This window comes from Zootoca vivipara, chromosome 8, assembly GCF_965207765.1.
Source record: "Zootoca vivipara chromosome 8, rZooViv2.hap1.1, whole genome shotgun sequence".
NCBI lineage: Eukaryota > Metazoa > Chordata > Lepidosauria > Squamata > Lacertidae > Zootoca > Zootoca vivipara.
In genome coordinates, this window is record NC_142591.1 from 57,582,430 (window position 1) to 57,602,633 (window position 20,204).

Below are 20,204 nucleotides of genomic sequence, written 5' to 3' on the forward strand. Positions count from 1 at the left end.
GACATTTTTCATCCTGCTATGAAATCACATTGACAGAATAAGATATTTCTACACTTAACAGTGGGCTGCGAAAGATGGCTCCTTGCCTCCATTTATTTTTTGTTTTATGGCTACACATTTTGATTTGTAAGCTATTCAGTGCTGAAGTCAGAATTCCCTTCCATTTGCAAAATGAAAAGTTCGCGCTGTGCTGCGGTTGAACGGCATAGCAGCGTAGCTGCACTGATACGGAAACGCTCTATAGAGCAAGTGAAAATGGGCATCAGGTGAATGCTTCACCAAGGAATGAAGTCCCATTCTTAGCTGAGAACAGCTACACACCACATAATAATTTTCTTGACTAATAAGTAATTCATAGCATACACTTTCAACATAAATGTATGCTTCTAGTGCTGTTAAGGAAGTAGTGAGAAACAAAAATAGAAAATAATAAAATAAACAAATGAATAAAATACATTATAAATACTTCAAATATGATTTAAAACCCATAATTACAAAAAAGGGGGGGGGGGAGAAACAGGGACAGAAATCAGCACTAGTTTGATAGCCAGGAAGCTTTTTCAAAGAGGGAAAGATTAAAAAATTGAATCTCTCTTAAACCTCCCGGTACGTTTCTGAGCACAGTTCAAAGTGTTGGTGCTGACCTTTAAAGCCCTAAATGGTCTCGGTCCAGTATACCTGAAGGAGCGTCTCCACCCCCATCGTTCTGCCCGGACACTGAGGCCCAGTACCGAGGGCCTTCTGATGGTTCCCTCCTTGCGAGAAGCCAAGTTGCAGGGAACCAGGCAGAGGGCCTTCTCGGTGGTGGCGCCTGCCCTGCGGAACGCCCTCCCATCAGATGTCAAAGAGAAAAACAGCTACCAGATTTTTAGAAGACATCTGAAGGCAGCCCTGTTTAGGGAGGCTTTTAATGTTTAATTATTTTATTTCATTTTTCTGTTGTAAGCCGCCCAGAGTGGCTGGGGAAACCCAGCCAGATGGGCGGGGTATAAATAATAAATTATTATTATTATTATTATTATTATTATTATTATTATTATTATTATTATTATTATTGCCTGAAGGGATACATGTCACTTCAGCATACCATCTCATATTGCAGAATGTATGGAGTGGCTTTTAAATCCAGTAGCTTCTACTTTGCCCCATGTCCTTTCAGAGCACTCATTCACTTCAAAGGAGAAAGTCCTAGTACTGCCCCGAATTCCCACAAAAGGAAAAAAAATAACCCAGTAGATACCCTAAATATCTCAGAAATCATCAATGGGGACAGCATGTGAAAGGCTCTTCTCAAATGTGCACCATTTGAGTTTGTCGATGTCTTTGTCCAAAGTGATACATTTCTCACTGTCATTATACACAATAAGCTGGGAATGCTCTTGCTGAACAAAACTTTTTGTAAAATCTATGCAGTTCACCTCTTATTAAGTAAATTGTGAATACCCTAATAATCTCAAGCACCTGTGGCTTGTGGAGTGTGGAAGGCATAGTTTATGCTGAACTTGAGGCTTTTATCATGTATCATTTTCTTCCTTCCAACTGCTTCCTGGCTCAGTTTGCTTTTGCTGATGTCTAAAATGAGCTCTAAAAGCATATATAAAGGACTGTAAATAGAATTGTCTCTTATGGTCATCTCTGTAATGCTACCTGTGAACTCTTGCAGTTAATTGGACTACAACTGCTGCCAAATCTGTTTGCAGACAGTGGGGTGTAGAAACTTGCTGCCTCTTTTTAGCATCACCTTTCATTGAATATGTCTCTCCTCAGCTTTTTATCTGAGGGGTTTGAGAGACTGGATCTGAGGAGGAGGAGCTCTGAAAAGCTGAAGACTATGGCATGGAAATAGCACCAGAGATAGCAATTCCCCAGTGAAAATAGTTAAGAAGCCATAATTAATTCCTTTTTTTAAAAAAAGGTAAGAGATGCAGACATCCAGCTCCTTAATCCAAAGTGTGAGTTAAACCGCCCTGGTTATTTGGTTAAGAAGTTTGTTTGCAAGAGGAGAGTGGCTATAACTCAGTGGGTTAAGCACAGACTTGTATGCTGAAAGCCCAGGGTTCAATTCCTGGCCTGTCTGGTTCTTCCTGTTGCTGCTTTTTGATTGTTTGTTTTGTTTTAAAAGGCCAGTTAATTAATGGTAGGAGTGGATGAATTGGCCCATTTTGGTGTGTGTGTGTGTGTGTGTGTGTGTGTGTGTGTGTGTGTTGGAGCTTCTTATTTCCCCAATCTTCATATCAGTTTATCCCAGGGGCCAGCAAACTTTTTCAGCAGGGGGCTGGTCCACTGTCCTTCAGACCTTGGGGGGAGGGGCGGACTATATTTTGAAAAAAATATATGAACGAATTCCTATGCCCCACAAATAACCCTGAGATGCATTTTAAATAAAAAGACACATTCTACTGATGTAAAAACACCAGGCAGGCCCCACAAATAACCCAGAGATGCATTTTAAACAAAAGGACACATTCTACTCATGTAAAAACATGCTGATTCCCGGACCGTCCGCGGGCCGGATTTAGAATGCGATTGGGCCACATCCGGCCCCCAGGCCTTGGTTTGGGAACCCCTAGTTTATACCATTTCTGCATCAGTTTTCAATTTTTATTTTTAAAGTGTGCATGAAAACTTAATAGCCTTTTTGTGCACTATTCTAATATATGCCTCATTTGTATGCAATTTTGCCTAATATACTGATTTTGGGGGGTATGCATCTATTCTCTTCCCTTCCATTCCATTTCTGGTCAGGGGTGTAGCTATCTGCTCCGCCACCCAGAGTGGCGGGGGCAGGGTGAGCCACCCACGGGGGCAGGATGATCTGTGCAGGGGGTGGGGTGATCCACGCAGGGGGCGGTGTGGAGAGCTGCCCACAGAGTCCACCTGGCTGATGCCCAGGAGAGGCATGTGGCTCGGGCACACTGCAGGCCAGGCTCCACAGTAAGTGCCCCCCCCAATGGTGTGCCATTTTGTCAAACCCCACAAAGATGACACCCGGGGTGGACTGCACCCCCACACCCTTCCTACGCCCCTGTTTCTAGTTCTTGCATTCAAAGCCATAAATGGCTTGGGACCCAAGTATTTGAAAGAAGCACCTCCTCCCATTCCAACCTACCTGTACACAAAGAACCTCAGCCCTTTTCCAGAACCCACCTTTGTCAGTAATGTGGGTTTGTTTCAGTGGCAGAGGAAACCTTCCTTGGCAGGAACACTCAGGTATGCCATGTGATCTTTTCTACCTTCCACCAGGCAGAAACCTTTTTGCTTACTCAGGCACCTAAAAATAAATAAAAGCAAAAGCCATGTTGCTGCATTCTATATATTTCAAACTCCTTGTGAGTTTACTTGTGAGTTTATCTGCTGGTTGTTTTGTATGTTCTCATTGTTCTTTTCCTTGTTTTAATGTTCTAAAACCACATTGAAATTCCATATAAAAAGTATCATATAAATTAATAAATCATAAAATAGGAGAGGAATTGATAAGCTTAATGGTCAAAGATGTAATTTGATAGAAAAATTCAGTCTGACATTGCATATGCACTATGATGGGAAGAAAGAAATGAAACAGTAAGGATGGGCACCAGCTCAGGGTTGCCACTTTTGGAAATAAAATGAAAAACTTGTCTCTCAAGGAGACAAGGAGAGAAAGGCCGCTGTGGTATGGAGGGTTTTGTTTTGTTTTGCAGCTGGCCACTTGCTCAGGGCTTGCTGACCTAGGATTTGGGGTGTCAAATGCAACATCTGCAAGTCTCTTCTTTACAACTTCCTACTCATGGTCTGCCACCTCCAGTCACTGCTTTCTAGATTTACTTATTTTTATTTATTCGATTTATATACCGCTTTTTAAAAAACAAATTTCTAAGAGTTGTATAACATAGGTTAAAACATCTTAAATAAAAGACAAATACAAAAAATACCCCCATTGACATTTTTAAAGAAAAGTAAACAGCTAAATAGAACATTCTCTTTAGCACCAGAATAAACATTACACATAAAAAATCTGCTACAAAGATAACAAGGAAAATTCACTTTGTCCGGTGTAGTAAGCAGCTAAATAAAATATGTTCTAAACATCAGGAAATAAATTTTTGCACAGGAAAATCAATTAAAAATGATGAATTCCACATTTATAAATAATGTGATTGATAACTAGGCAATAGAAAAACCAACTCTTTCCAACCACAATTTGCCAGATCAATCATACAAATAAACAAACAAACAAACCAATCCAATTAAATTCCCAGCCCCCTCCACAACAACAAACATAACTTACTCTCACACAGCTAAAAGTGCGTTCCATTCAATTCAAGCACACCTTTACATGATAAAATTTTCATGATCAACATGATTGTTTTTATTAAATTTATATACCACCCTTCATCATTCAAACATATAAGCACTTTAAGCCAACATACTCAAACTTACAATTCAAACAAAATGTCAAATAACACTGTCCGGTGCTCAGCAACGCATCCCATAATTCAGTATCTTATCCTTGCCTAACAACCCACCCACATGTTTATGCCTTGAGACCCAGACACACCTGGACAAATACTAACAAAGAAGCAAACAACAGTACACACACAACTCACATAAAGGACCCATACTACGCACTCCCCCTTGTTGCTCACTTAGTGGGGAGCAGAATCTCTTCTCAAAGGGATATAGAAACCATGTTCTCCAACTTTATGACAGGCCAGGTATATGAATAGTAAGGTCAAATTTGTGGGTGATACCACATTATTCTGGCTATTAAAAACCTGCAGGAGGAAGCTGTGCACACTTCAAAATGATCCCTCCAAAGTGGTAAATTAGCTTGAGTTTAAATCAGTGTAAAGTTATGTACGCACATTGTGGGGTGGGGGAACCTAACTGCACTTATTGGGTATAGATTGGCAGGGACTATCCAAGAAAGATACCTTGACATAATAACAATAATAATAAAGCTATTAGAAATATGTGGCACGTAGAGGATTCTGTACTAGATCGTCCAATCTGCAGGACTCTTTGTGGTCAGAAGAGTGGTTATTTAGTTTTTATTAATAAATATAAATATTCTTTAACTACGCATAGAGATTTGGTTATTCTTTTTTAACCCAGCTAAATATGACTATGAAGTTTTTTTGTTTTTTGTTTTTTCAACTGGCAAAACATAGAGAAAGGAGGACACAAAAGATTGGGGTAAATCTGAACTAGTGAATGCTGACAGGTGACAACGCAAATGCGAATGAAACTATGAGGTTTATTACAGTGAGATGGTAACGCTGGCAATCTCTTCCATATTGATTTAAGAAACATTTTAAACAACAGGAGAGGATTATGTGCTTTCACTCTGCCTTGATCACTGTTCCCTATGGCACAATGATTGTGATGGTTCAGCTATAAGGTTGTGGCAGATAACTAAAACTCACTCAAGTACTCAAAGCCTACTTTGTACTCACCAAGTACAGTTCTAACATATTTTTTTCTTCTTGTGTATATGTTACAAAGTGGCATTTGCCATTCTTTTATAGGATTTATTTAGGGCTGCAGTATTCTTGGCCCAATCCTATGCTCCATGAAAGCTGAGGGGCTGTTGGATGCTGTGGACCACCCTCTCTGCCACTGGTGAAGCCAGGAATCATTATCTGCCCACTTGACCGCTTCAGGCTGCAGAACCGAAACTTTTAGAAATGCCACATGATATTTGTTCTGCACTTTCAATGAGTTGATTCTTCGGTGTGGCAGGACTTACACTCTGGAACTTCCTTCCCATGGATATCAGGCAGGTATTGTTTTTGACGCTTGCTTAATGAATGCTGAGTGTGTGTCTAAGAGGGAAAGATGAAGGCAGTTATACCACCTTATCCAACTCTCTACTGAGCTTGAGCTACCAGGGTCAGCAGAGGAATGCCCTGCATTCCTATGTGCTTTTTCCAGTCTTTGAGAGGGTGTGTGTGGAGAAATCCTCCCATTGGAAGCACTTGGATGGAAATAGGAAGAAGAGTTTTAGCATGACTTAACTTCTCTGAAATTTGGAAGCACATCAGGGGACCAGGAAGACATTGGATCCAAGCCACTTCCCTGCATAGACGCCTTTTGGCTCTACCAATTTTAAGAGCTTACATTGGTTAAGTCAGAGGAGCCAGGGGGTGGGGAGGTAGGCTACAGTGCTACTCCCTGCCTGACGCTGGAGCTCTGCCACTGAGATCAGAGGGCTAGGTCCATTCTATGCTATGGCCTCTGACACTCCCTCCTATGGACCGCAGGCAAATAGCATCTTAAAGGCCATTGATGTGTGTGAGAGAAAGAGAGAATGGGGAAATGTCTCTTTTAAGAGGATTCCTGCCATGGCAATGCTTGCATGATATTCTAGGACACATTTGTGTGGTGGTTGTTTTCCCCCTCAGAGATATATTTAGGCAGATTTGATTGCATTAATTGATTGCATTGGTTTTTATTATGCACACTGCTCAGAAATCTAATATGATAGAAGGGTAGCACATAAACAATAGGAAAAAAGCAAACAGGATACTTCTGTTTTCTTTAACTGGAAGCCAGCCCTCATCATTTAGTTTATGCACAATCTACGTTCAAATGGTGGTCTCTTGTGCTGACAGGGCCACAACAGATTCCTGAAGGTGGCTCAGTCAGATAGCATGTAGGATCAGGCTGGATTTTCAGGACCTTGGATAGCTCCTAACAAACAGCTAGCTCCAATAAGGTCTGTGACTGAGCTGAAGCCTTTCATCCCTCTTAGACCAGACTATCCCTCCAGGCCCAACTCCCTTCTTAAGAGTGAAGACTCTTAAACAGGCTTCCAGCCTATAGTCTAGCATTTCAGCACCTATCCATCCAATTCCAACTCAAGTTTGTAGTGCAGAATGCGAAGCTTGTGTAGAGGGGATCAGGCTTGGGGAGCACATGAAGAAGTATGGTCTCTGGGAGTCCCAGTTCTGGTGTTTCTATCTCCTCTTTGACAGGCTCTCTCAGTGCTGGGCTTCCGTTCAGAATCTCCACCGGTTTTGCCACTAGTCTTCCTGGCCCAGCTGACTTTTCCTCCTCTGTGTCAGTGTCCTGGCTGCTGCCCACAAACTACCCCATGTCTCCAATTAAGCAGACTGCACCCATGAGAATAAATAGGACCAGTAAAGGCCTGCATTGTGCTCTTTTTGGTGCCTGCTAAAAACATTATTGTTTTGAGAAGCTGACCAAGATGCTTAGAAAGTCGAGGTAACTTTAAACTGTCTTAGGATTTTATCTTTTGTATGGTTGTGATTCCCCCCCCTTGATTTTATTGTTTTAGCTTTCTGTAAACTGTTTTGAGGATTTTTATACAATCAAGTGGTGTATAATCTTTATGAAATAAATAGATGATGTATCATTGTTGCAGGGGCATTCAGTTCCAAATTAGAAGGGAATGCCACCAAACTGCTGAGGGCAGACTAGGTTAAAATGACAGTGAAACTTTTTTTTAAAAAAAAAAAGACAGAGAAGAGAGAAACAAGGACCCCTGAGTGCCTTATCAATTGTGAGCCCACTCACACCTGGAAGTTCTGAGAATTCACCCATCTCCAAGATTAGTCCAATCTCCAGGGTGCCATTTTACCCCACTCCTCCAGCACTAACTTAAACAGATAATAAAAGGCTCCTGTGAACTCTATGGCATTCACCCACAGATAGTCTGCCCACTTTATCACAGCAAGAGTTACTGCTCTCAATTTGCCTCCCCTCCCCCAGTCTCCACTAGGGAGTTTCTATATTAGGTGTGATGGGTCTCCTCCTGATGCAGAGACACAGCAGACACACAGGGAATGCTTCATTGGATGGTCGGTAAAGCCAGTCCTTATGCACTGTGGCTAGCATCTGACACTGCTGTTGTATAAGCGGAACTGACCTCCACTCATCAACAGTTCTTCTCCTTCTCTTTGCTCCTGTGCACCCAATTGGCTCAAAGGGGTTAGGGGCCCCTTAAGGGGGGGATGCAAGGGGTTGAAGGGATGGGAGAGGAAGGGGAAGTCCCATTGCTTGAGGGAAAATCCTATCACACAGTGTTGAATACAATCCATCCATAAAACATTTCAAGAGACGACTACAAGTTTATTTATTTTTTTAACCATAGGTCCGTTATTCATAGCTTGGGCAGAAGTAGCCTTATACAAGACTCCTCACTCCCTCAACAAGCAAAGCAGGTCCATCCTATGGACACACTCCAGAGAGCCACTTTGTGATCATATGAAAGACAGCTATGAATGCGCATCTATCATACACAGGACTTCTCCACACAAGCAGGAACCCTAGCTAATCAGGATTTAAACTTATATGCAGGAGCCCACATCATCATACTTTCATGTAAATGCTGCTAGACTTCCTTCCACACTACTGCTAAACATATGACCATAAGAGGGCAGAACCAGTGATCACATCATTGGTGGACATGCCTAGCAAATGCAACCTTCTTCCCAACCATTCTTGAACGCATGAATGAGTCATCTGCAGATCCCCTGCTATCTTTTTTAGTTACACCCCGTTTGAATTACTGTAATGTGCTCTATGTGGGGTTGGCTTTGAAAAGTGGTCAAAGAACTGCAGCCAGATTGTTGACTGGGGCTGATTATAGGGAACATATGACTCCCTTGCTAGAACAGCTACCAGTCTGTTTCTGGGCACAATTCAAAGTGCTGGTTATCACTACATAGGTCCAAGCTATCTAAAAGACTGTGTTCCCTCATACAAACCTGCCCAGGTTTTGGTATCTTTGAGGGAGATCTTTCTCTTGGTCTCACCACTTCTTGGTGGTGGAGAGCCTTCTTGGTAACTGCTTCCAGACTCTGGAACTCCCTCCCTAGAGAAGCTAGGTTGGTTTCCTCTTTGTTATCCTTCCACTGGCAGGTGACGACTTCCTTGTTCCAATGGATGTTTGGGAACTGACTGCATTTAATTGAAAATACTGCTTTTATTGTAATTACTGATACGTTTTAAACAGATTTTATTTATGTATATAGTTTTACTTCTATCTATGTTCAATTGTATTTCAGTGATTAACTTTTCTATCTTTTTTGCAATTCTTGTTTTTTATTTTTAAGCTGCCTTTCATCCCATTACGGGAAGAAGTGGGGTGTAAATAAATATAGCAGTAGTAGTAGTCAGGTCGCCAGAGTATGAATTTTAGTGGCAAGGCTATCCCTATCCTTGAATGGCTGTTGCTGGAAAGCCAACCATAGTGGGGGAAAAGGCACTCTTTGCTGCTGAGGCCACTTGGGACATGTAGCAGGATCCCAAGACTGCAAATCGGTGCATTGCCCTCCAGAAAAGGCTGTTTACCTAATTCCCTAGGAACCACCAACCTGCACGACTTCTGTCTTGTCAACATTCAGCTTCAACTTTGTGGCCCTCACCCAGGCCATCACTGTGTATCAGTCGTTGGAGAAGTTGAGTAGTGTCATCTACATGTTGATGACACCTTGGTCCAAATCTGGCTGATTTCTCCCAGAGACTTCCCATAGACAACATGCAGCAAATAGCAGGGCAAACTGAGGCTCTGCAGAACTTGAAAGAGCTTCAGTGAAGGCTGATGTTGATCTGTCAGGGTCCAGGTTTAAGAGTCTGAGACTTCATATCTCCCAACTGTGCTCAATAAGTGCAGGAAATCCCACTTCTTAATTCTTAAGGAATTCAAGAAACAAATTCTTAAGGAATTTAAGGGACATACCCTTGCTTGAAGTTTCACACTTTGCCACCATTGAACGGGATTGGAATGTGCCTTTCTCCCTGGAAATTAATTGTCCTGGAGTGATGGCTGTCTAGATTCACTCTCCAGGAGCTCTGAGCTATCTTTTCCGGGCACAGAGCATCCTCCTCAGGGAGTTTTCCCACAGACTCTGAAATCTAGGAGATTCAGGCCCCAAGTGATATCCTGGGCAGATGGTCTTGTCTCAAGGTCTGGGGAGTCACTAACAGAGAAGTCTGAGAAAAACAAACCTTTGTGATCTAAGTGCTTCTTGATGTCAGTTTAAAAAAGAAGTTTTCAGTCTTTCAGGGGACAGAGAGCATGAGACTCTCAAAAGATTGGTTGATGACATGCTTATTTTTCCTTCATTTCTCCATGCTGCCGGCAATAGAACTAACAGGCTGCATTGTGTTGTTTCATACAAACTGACTGAGTTGAAGAGTGCTATACTGGGAATTCATAGTTGATTCTTAGTCACCAAAACTTGGTCAGTAGACACTGCTTCATCACTCTCACTATCAGCATTTAAAGCCTAACAAGAAGCTAAAACACAGCTTTAAAGAGCCATGCTCCAGTAACCAACTCAGTTTTCCTATATTTGGGGGTTATATCTGACAACCTGCTGACACATCTCAGTATGTCTAGGAAACCACATGATTAGAATATTTAAAGCTGAGTGGATAAATCTGAGGTGGTGGATTCTCTTGTTCGACAATTCATAAAAAAATAATACTGAGGCTTGGAAAGGCTCTGAATTATTAGTAAAGTTTTCAAGTTGTCTGACGTGTTGGTGTGAATAGTTTGCTGAAAATAGGACTTCACACATACTTCCTGATATTAAATGGAGCAGGTGTTGTCTTTTCTATGGGATTTTAGGACTTTTCCTCTAACACAAAAATCAAAACGCGCGCAGACTTTGAAAACGGAATTTGAAATGTAATACAGATTTTCTTAGTCAGGGCTGATGTTCTTATCACTGCATAAAGATGAAGGGTAGTTTGAAGGACCCTGTGTGAGAAGTGGGGAAGGGGGGTGCTATGAGAAGAGAGGGGTGTTCCCAGGTGAGAGCTGGGAAGGCTCACCTTTTTCCATATGGGTTAAAGTTAAGATATAGCAGTGAGAGAGGATTGTGTAATTTTCTATCTCTTTTCCTCTAGTTTCTCTCTTATTCTTATTCTTTGTAGATTAGTTCATTCTTTTTATTATATCATGAAAAAAATCAAAACAACCTTTTTAATAAAACAGTTCTTATCACACAAGCAAAAAAATCCACAAGAAGAAGAAGAAGAAGAGTTTGGATTTGATATCCCGCTTTATCACTACCCGAAGGAGTCTCAAAGCGGCCAACATTCTCCTTTCCCTTCCCTCCCCCCAACAAACACTCTGTGAGGTGAGTGGGGCTGAGAGACTTCAGAGAAGTGTGACTAGCCCAAGGTCACCCAGCAGCTGCATGTGGAAGAGTGGAGACATGAACCCGGTTCCCCAGATTACAAGTCTACCGCTCTTAACCACTACACCACACTGGCTCTCACAATTGGTTCGATATTCAGCCCCCATGAATATCAAACTTTTATCCCAAATAACTGTTGCAGTTGTCAAAGACTGCCATCAATTCACCGAGGGACCAGTTCCCTTCTCATAATCCAGTTACAGAAATGGGCAAGGGAACCTGTACACCCTCCTCCTTAAGGATTTTGGCCAGTCTCCACATGCCATCATGCCCATGTATCTCTTATCTCATTTCTACTGCAGAACCTCTGACCTGTATATTAGTAACCTGGTCTCCAGCTGTACACCAAGGAGATGTGCTTATTCTCTTTACACAGAGCCCCAGCTTCTGTAATTCACCTAAGCACTCCTCAGGTGAGTTGGCTGGTTGGTTGCATGCCTACTGGCACATTTGGCCAGTTTGTATTGTCATGTTCTTACTGGGCTTTGAACGCAACTATACAGTTATGAGTGGAGGAGACCCTGTGGTCTCAGAGAATGCAAATCTCTCCTGGAGAAGGTGAAGCTGCTTCTGGAGGGGACATCACAGGGGCAGATTGGCTTGGGGAGCTGCCAAGGATGGCCTCAGTATAAGCATCAGTGTTAAAGATGGCCTTGCTAGCAAAGCTCTGTGTCCAAATATTCCAAGTGCAGGTGAGGAGGTCTGCCTAACGGGTGTCAGAACCATGTGTCTTGGACACTGATGCTTGTCTGGATCTGGGGCACCAAGTCCTCTGCCAATGTCTCTCTTTTTCCAGGTGGATGGTGTCTAACAGAACAACATGGTTGATTGTTTTACTACAGAGTAATCATTCTTTCTTTTTTTTAAAAAAAAGGTGTTCATTTTCTCACTGCTGAATTGAATGACTGAGTCCCCTTCAGGCCCATTCCCATGGAAAGCTACTTAAATGCTGCCTAACTGTGGAACATGTTCTAGAGTTCCTTTTGCACCTCCAGGCTGATCTATAAGCCAACAAAGACCTTGTGTCAGGATGCTGTCAGCGGCTCCCAGCCAGTTGCCCAGGACAGTATAAAGACAAAGAAAAGTTTCTTACCGTCCTTTTTTATTTCAAACTTTACAGAGAGAGGCTATAGAACCCAGCCTCTTGGATAATGGCATTGTCCTGAGTAAATCTCCACTCCCTGTCTCTCCCACTTCCTCATTTGTCTGTTCTACGGGTACTGCTACGTGCCCTCTGTCTTCGAGCTCTTTACTCTCCTACTTTTCAGGCTCGCCAGGTTCTGGGAGATGCTGCTTCCAGAGAGTCTGGAATGCTTTCTAATGACAACATGGCTCTCCCATGATTTCCCAGCTTTTCCCCTCATCTGCCTCTGTGCTGCTACCCCCCTCAAACCCCTTTTGTAAATCTGTACTGTCTTCCTCTTCCTCCTCCCTGGAAGGGTGAGGATGGGGAAGTGGACTCCAACATTCCTGCTCTGCCTAGTCCTTGACACCTTGATCCAAAATTTGACCCTTTGTGTCTGAGATACCAGAGCAGGGATGGTTTGTGAGGAAGGAGGTTGGTGAAGAGAAGAGCCTATTGGCAGGCAAGAGGGAAAAGGTAAGATTGGGAAAACCACCAAATACGAATTGCTTAGTCACGTGAATAGTTTCGTTTTCTCACTGCTTGTCTCTGTAGTCAGTTGGGCTGAACTGCTGAAACAAACTAGCATAATGTCAGAATAGTGGGTTCAGTCATAATGGCAAACTATAACTAAACCAAGATTCACAAATCAGCTTCAAACCATAGATTTGCGGGCCACAAACAAAACATTAGGCCACGGTGAGTGTGTAGAATCAAATAGTGAAAATGCTCCAGAAGACTTGTAAATGTCAATTTGCTAGTCAAGATAATCCCAGGACTAATTGTTATTTGATGCAAGAATGAGTTCACATTTGTTTATCCCCTTGCTTTGATGTATGCTTATTAATTTGCTTTGATGCTATGATTATCTGTTGGATTGGGATACTTGGCTATTGGCCTAGTAAGACTTGGATGCCAACCACCTATCCTTTCATCAACTAGGGCTGGATCTACATTGATCTGGAAAACACTATTTAAAGACTATATACACTATAAAAATATATAGCTCCCCATGCAATTTGGCATAGGTGAAAGGTTGCTGCTCTACTGGTTACATTTTTGTAACACATTTTTAACGTTATAACTCACCAGTGTAGATTAGCCCTAGGTGGACTAATGGGAGTTTCTGGGCAGACTGATGTATGATGTTTTCTGTATAAGTAAGGCATAAAATGGGACACGGGTGGCGCTGTGGGTTAAACCACAGAGCCTTGGGCTTGCTGATCAGAAGGCCGGTGTTTCGAATCCCCATGATGGGGTGAGCTCCCGTTGCTCGGTCCCAGCTCCTGCCAACCTAGCAGTTCAAAAGCACGAAGTGCAAGTACATAAATAGGTACCACTCTGGTGGGAACGTAAACGGCATTCCCGTGTGCTGCTCTGGTTCGCCAGAAGCGGCTTAGTCATGCTGGCCACATGACCTGGAAGCTGTACACTGGCTCCCTCAGACAGTAAAGTGAGATGAGCACCACAACCCCAGAGTCATCTGCAACTGGACCTAATGGTCAGTGGTCCCTTTACCTTTACCTTTTAAGGCATAAAATATTTGCCTTGGTGGGACAATCATGACAAACACTTGCTGTTTCGGTATTCACCCGAGTCAAGGCAGCAAGGCTCTTTAAGGCATTTGTAAGTTTACACTTTCGTCTAATAAAGCACTGGAACCGATCACTCTGACATTTTTGGCATCCTTCTTTGGTATCCCTGCATCAAACCACTCACACAGGCCTTCAATTGGGCCTGTGGCTCAGGACAGCAAGTTTGGGCATACAAGCAAACCATGGTTTAGCATTACTTTCAAACATGGCCTATGAGTTGCGACTAAAAGGGAATTTTGCATGTGCATGCTGCTTCTGTTTGTTAAACTTGCAATTATTCCTTTTTTCATGGTTGACTTGTGATCTGAACAACTGCACAGCTTTTCAAAGTGTTCTTTACTCAACACCTTCAGATGTGCTGGAGCTTAAGGGTTGAGCTTCTCTTTGCCAGGGGAAAAATAAATGGGGACTTAGCTACTTACCATGGCGACTGATAGGCTCCTGCAAATTTCTATTTTCTCTTTCCAACATTGCTAACCTCATCTCCCCAGGGTCTGCAATTTCTGCCGGGCTGTAAACCAGCAGGGGCAATAACGGTCTCTAATTTGTAATCATTCGGCTCATGTAAGGAGGGGCTGAATCAAGTTCTGATGGGCCTGCCTTTATTTAATTAGAGGATGTGTGTGCATTTGTAGCATAGAAGTATGCAATATTGTCTCATTGCATTAAAGTTGTTTTCTGATTGCTGTTCTATGTGTACCATTCATTTTGTTCCAACGGCAGTATACATTGGATCATTATTAGCATTAATAATATTCAGTACTGTGCATATTTTTCAACAGAAATTGTTTTTGCAAGAGGGTGAAAAAACAAGGATTGCACCTTGTAGAATTGAATCAGACTGTCTGCTTTTGAATTCTTACCTTTTCCTTGTGCATACACCCTATTATTAATGCACATTATTACTTCAAGTATGTCAGAAAAGGAGACAAACAGTCAGAAGCAGAAATTTCTCCCTAATTCACTCTGCCTAGCCAGCAAAATATAAGGCAAAATTATTCAGGGGAAAAAATACAATTTTCTGTCATCTCTGCCATACACTGATAACAAAGCTACAGGCTAATATGTTTTGATATTTTTGTCACTCGTTTATCATGTGACCTTTCATGCTATCATTAATACAGCTGAGGGACAGAACAGGCGAACTGAAATAAGGGTGTGGGGAAGTCAGATTGCTTCTCTAACAACTAACGGTCAGTCACAGCGATTTATGCTTTTCTTCACTGTAGCTCTGACTGAAGAAGAGAAATTGTTATTAAAATTTGATATTACTGTCTAGGCTCTGCCACTTAGAATTTGCAACTTTTAGCTCTGATGAGAATGCTGGGAGGAGGAGGGTTTAATAAATTTCCCTTTGAATTATGATATTAATACAATACAACATGCTTGCTTAGATATTCAAAGAGTGCAGGGGGAAATCAGATTCAGGACATTGGTACACTGAGTATTATTTGTACCCTTCAAGTATTTTATCCGAGCAGCATATCTGAATAAGTGGGTTATACAAGCAATGCTTTCTGTTAAAATTAGTGTCTCTCTTTAGTTTGCAAGGTATAAAAACAACAACTAGTAAAGGCTTGTATTAATCAGCATTATTTACAGGAAATAGTGGATACTGCAGCGCATCTTTTACACTTTCTTTAATGACAGAAGAGGCACATATGTTACATTTGCATTTGGCTTGACAACATTTCTGACAATTGTGCACCCTTTAATGTAGGCTATAGAGCCTAGTCTGAGAGAGAGAAAAATCAGTCTGAATTTAATTTATATTTTACATTAGTGATAAAATTATTTACCACAGCACACAGCTGAGAATGAACTTTGTAGCATCCTAGTAAAGGCAAAGAGTACAACATTTATGTTTTTAAAAAATCTTTCACTAACCTTTAGCTTCTTATCCTTTCAAAACGCTGCAATTTTAAATTTTTGAATTAAGAAAAGATTGCAGATAAGCACCGGGGTGATTTCTACATTTAATGTATAGGGAGTTTATGCTAAATACATCAAAAGATTCCCACCCTCCATCCCCCACCCATTGCCCCATTTCTTAGGATGTTTGGAATCAGGTATGAGGTAGAAAAATTATATACAACCAAAACGTTTACTAAAATAATGTTTCGGAACTTGAATTATCCCCAGAAAAGCTGTCTTGAATTGTAACACCTTTGGGAGAGTTTCTAATCAAACACATTAGACAATTAGCTTTATTTGCAAAAAGAAAGCAACTGTATGTCTACATTTCAGAATGTTTAAATAGGTCTCAAAGAGAGATGGTTCTATTAAATGGATTGACTTAAAATGTACCGCAGGATATAGAGACTGGGTTAAAATTTCAGGTGTGCAAAACAAAGCTTAGTGCCTGAAGTGGACATATACAGGTATATTCACCTCAGTAATTTTAGTATAATTAGTTTTAGTATAATGTATAAACACATTTTATACATGTGTTTATACATTATACTCACAGAATCAGGATCTAAACAGCTAAGTAGATATGTGTCATGTGGTGGGGTCCCCCCCCCAAGATAGAATATAATAATTATTTTCCATTCACCTATGTGTCCATCTGAGCCTAAAGTAGCTGTCTATAACTATGGACACAGCATGAACATTGTATTTATCGTTTCTTTTAGATTTTCTCCCTCATCTTAATACATATTTTCATACAGAAATGCAGAATGGTTATACAGTTTCCTGGACATTTTCTTTCTTTCTTTTGCATGCTGTAAAGATTTCATCCAAATCTATTCGCAAATTGTTCCATTTTAGAACAAAATGATTTTTTAAAAATAGAAATAGCATATCTTTTGAAAAGAAATTTCACATACAGCTTTCTTTACAATGCTTAACTACTGCTATATAAAACGAAGAGTGCCTTTTGAAACAAATATGCCTTGATATGAGTAAAAAATTTGTCACGTCAGTTAAAGTGGTATGTGGGTGAATATACATGACCAGCAATTTTGAAATAAAAGAGTGTTTGGTTTATTGAACAGGAGATTCCACAATCGATGTAAAAACAATCACTGGAAGGGGATAAATTAACATTTTATAATAGAAAGTGTGTGACTTTAGAACAGAACATGGATGACTCCCCCCCCCCCATTCTATATCACGAACAAAGAATTGTCTTCCCTTTGCTACTCTATCCCTAATGGCAGCCCTGACCTGGAGATGAATCTTGTATATAAACAACAGGAGTAAATACAAATGCATCTCCATACTTGCTGAGCTTTATGCTGCTGTGGAGGATAGATTATTCACCCAGCACTGTATTATATAGAATCCCATTTTCATTTTTATAGGGAATGCATATGTGGAAAAGGGGAAAGGTGGGGGTAGTGAGGAGGGGGAGAATGTCAGGCTGTTAGTCATAGAAGATTCAGCTGCATTCTGCTCAGAGTACCCAACTAATTTCATATGAACTGAAAGCCTGTGATTTTAGAAGGGAAGATTTAAAATCTTTACCCTAGAATAAAGCAGTACGAGAAGACAACTCCACCATGTGTTTGTTCGTTTTTCCTGGAGTAGACCCATTTACTTTAGTGTCACTATCCCAGGGGAAGTGTTTTGTTTTTTAAGAATCTGGGCCACTTGCATGCATTCCTTACATATATTTCTTTTTTTAAAAAGCCAGTAAAAATATACTTAACAACTTGCAATTTTCATTCATTACTCATAAACTAAAATAAAAATAAAAATGGAGATTTTATTTCAATTGGAAACAATAACAAAATGAGAGGCCTCGTGATCACCTAAAACCTAGAAACCCAATGAAATATTATGCGGGTCTTTCCAACTTGGTGGCACGTGCTGATTTGCTTAAATGGGATGTGATGCAGCCAATTAATGCTTGTGTTAATTTTACTGCAGAACACCCACACCCTCCAATCTCTTTCCCATTCTGGCCACATTAGATTTTGCAGAGCCAGTGTTTTTTTAAGACTGGCATTCATGTTTGCATGTAAATAAAGCAAGAACCACAAACAAAGCCAGCAATCTTACATACTTGCCTTCAGTGGTAAAGGATGGAACGCCTGCCTGCTACCAATCAGCAAGTGGTTGCTATGGTTACAAGGTCAGGAAATATGCCTTTTCCCCAGTTGTCCAAGGCTTGCACATGTCACTTCTGAAACTATGAATTTTATATACAGGTCAGGAGATGCATACCAAAGAAATAAATAGTGTATTGGACCATAATGACAGCTAACGTTCAAATGTCCTTGAATTTTTTTTTTTAATTCTATCCAAACACATTTTGTCATTTTGAATGGGTTGGGGTTTTTTTTTTGTATAAAACTGGAGCAATTTCTTCCTGTAATGAAATTTGGCAACGTAGGTACAAACCATGCCTTGTTGCAAGAGGCTGCATTAATAACTTGCTTTGAAAATAATATTGTGCAGTGTGTTTAATTTGCTGCGGTGGGTTGGCTTTTTAAAAAGTTCTTTAAAAATCACAGCACTGCAATATTTTAACATAACTGTTGGATGCAGTTTAAGAACTCCAAACGACGGCTACTTTCTAGAAAGCAAAATTATGAACTTTGTGCTTATCGATAGATTTATAGACAATACTGTGGTGATGCTGATAATTAAATGCAGGTGGTTTTGTTTGAAAATAAAACTGCTTCCTTGCACAGTATATATTGGGAAGTTCTAATATAACCTCTATAACCTGAAAACGATAGTCTATGTAAAATGGCTAAGTTGTGAATTCAGCTCTTGATGGCTATATGTAATTGAAGACTTTACTAGGAAAATTAGTCAAAGGCCTCTCCAGGGACTTTGCATTTTGCAACAGATAAGGTAGGTCAAGTAAAGATGGTTATTTCAGGGTCTGTGTTATTTTTGACTTGTATTCTTTAGTATTAACTTACTGATATTTCTTTTGATATCATCTGCTTAAAGTCGAGATTCATTATATATCTGATATGAAGAGAATCATTATTTGCTGTAGAGCTTGTAGTTCTGAAATCTACTGCCTTAGAACATTGGGAGGAGGATGTGAAATTATATAGAGCATATCTGGCAATATTAAGTTATTTTACTTCACCCACACTGTTAATTAAAAAGCTTGCTGCAGCCAGATACTTATTTTTTATTTTAGTGATGACGTGTGTATGTGTGTTGTTGTTGCTGTTGTTTTTCCTAGCTGAGGATTGAATGGACAGTGAAATATTGTGTACCATTTAATAGCACAACATCTGGTACAAGACACTTCAAGCAGTTGTAATGTCATTATTTTGTATCTCTGTGTAAGTTCCTTATATGAATCTTTCTAATGAGACGTGAAGAATATCTCCAATCATGAAATAAAAGTTCAGGGTTTCTCTGTGCTCCATGTTTCGTATTACCTTTGCAACTTTGCTATAGTTCTTACTGATGCTAAAAAACAAAACAAAAAACAAACCCTCACGTATATTGAAATAGGAATATAACACAAAGGAGAAGAGAGATGTTGTTTCCCCTTTCCTTTTGGATTGCATCTTTTGTTCAAATGAATATCCTCACCGCCCCCCTTTCTCTCTCACTCTCATTTGGCCAGAAAAGATTAGTCTGTACCTTGATAACAATCCTTCCTATTTCCCCCTCTCTCTTTTTTTCTTTTTTTTCTTTTTTCTTTGCAGAAAGCGGCATTCAAATGAGAAACTAAGCACAATTCTTTTCAACAGGCAATTTACCCCATGACGAGATATGCTTTCACTTATTTTTCTCTGACATTCTCGCATCTAGCAGCACAGCAGGTATCCAGAGGTTAGGCTTCAAATAAAGGATAACTACTGCCTTATATTAATAGATGCCATTGTATGAATGTCATATTATTGCAGCATTTAGTTCCTTTAATTGTTTTCTTCTAAATTATATATGATAAGGCCCAGACAAGTGAGAAATATATATATATATATATATATATATCCCCTACTCTTTTATCATTATTGAGATTGCTCTGTTTGCACGTTTGCTTGGGCTTTTTTAAAGTACAGAAATATGTTTTTCTGCATGTAATGCTACTTGGAATTAATAAATTGTCTTGAGAAATGTTTGAACTGTACAGGATGCTCCAATTAACTCTTTAACTACTTATGCTTCAGATCATTTCAAATATCTGCACCTGTAATCCCACCCTGAAATTCAAGAAACACCAGAGGGTCGAAAGCAAATATCCTCTCGCTGAAGAGGATGGGTTGCTTCCCTTAAACAGCCAGCTGAACAGCAACCTTCGGCTCTCATGGTTATTCTATGAGACCATATTGGGATGTTTTCATGTATATTTTTCTTCCCCCTTTGTGACATTTTTTGTGTAGCCAGATGAACCCAGGTTACGTGTCT